Here is a 913-nt window from a genome sequence, read left to right as displayed (position 1 = left end):
GGTATTTTCTCTAGCTCCTCCATTGGGAGCCCTGTGATCCATCCAATAGCTGACTGTGAGCATCCACTTCTGTGTTTGCTAGGCCCCGGCATAATCTCACAAGATTATAGCTATATAATCTCACAGCTGTATCTGGGTCCTTTCAGCAAAATCTTGCTAGTGTATGCAATGGTGTCAGCGAACATATTGCCTTTCACATGAACATTTTTTAATTTAATAATAACCTCAGTTATGTATATTTAGAGCATATTAACGAGTAAAGCATAACAAAAAGAAAATAAAACTATTCACAACTGCAGACTGTCTGAACCCATTTGTTTTTATATTGCCAATAATAAGTGAGAAATACATGCATTTTATATTTTGACACAGAGTCTCACTATGCAGCCTTGGTTGTCTTGGGTAATGCCCTTATTAATCTAGGTCTTAGAGACACTTGAAATCACTATCTCTCTAGGCTTTCAAATTCTGCTTCCAAGTAGTGTCTCTTTCTGCCTTCCTGTTTCTTTGAAAATACCTAACTGCTATGCCAGAATTTGACCACCAGATGGCAGTTGAAAGCCATGAGCCCCAGGGTGTAAACAAAGAAGCACACCCTAGATAGGTTTGATTGACATGAGAAATTCTTTTGCACCTTGCTCTTCTCAAAAGCATATTATAAACTTAAATAATATATAATAAATCACTGGTAAATATTTTTAATATATGTCAGTTAATGAATTCCAGGGTTTTCTAATCATTTTTCTATAGTTATAATGGAACCTATCTTTCTCCAAAAACGTACCAGTGTTTTAGAAAAATGGAAATCTTCATATCTACAACTGTATGGAATTGACTGTCCTCGACTTTCTTACCTTCAGTGGATAATATTATTTTGTATACATTTGACTTAGTTAAGAAAGAACTAGCCTCC

This window comes from Mus caroli, chromosome X, assembly GCF_900094665.2.
Source record: "Mus caroli chromosome X, CAROLI_EIJ_v1.1, whole genome shotgun sequence".
NCBI classification, from domain to species: Eukaryota; Metazoa; Chordata; class Mammalia; order Rodentia; family Muridae; genus Mus; species Mus caroli.
Note: the sequence above shows the minus strand (reverse complement) of the source record.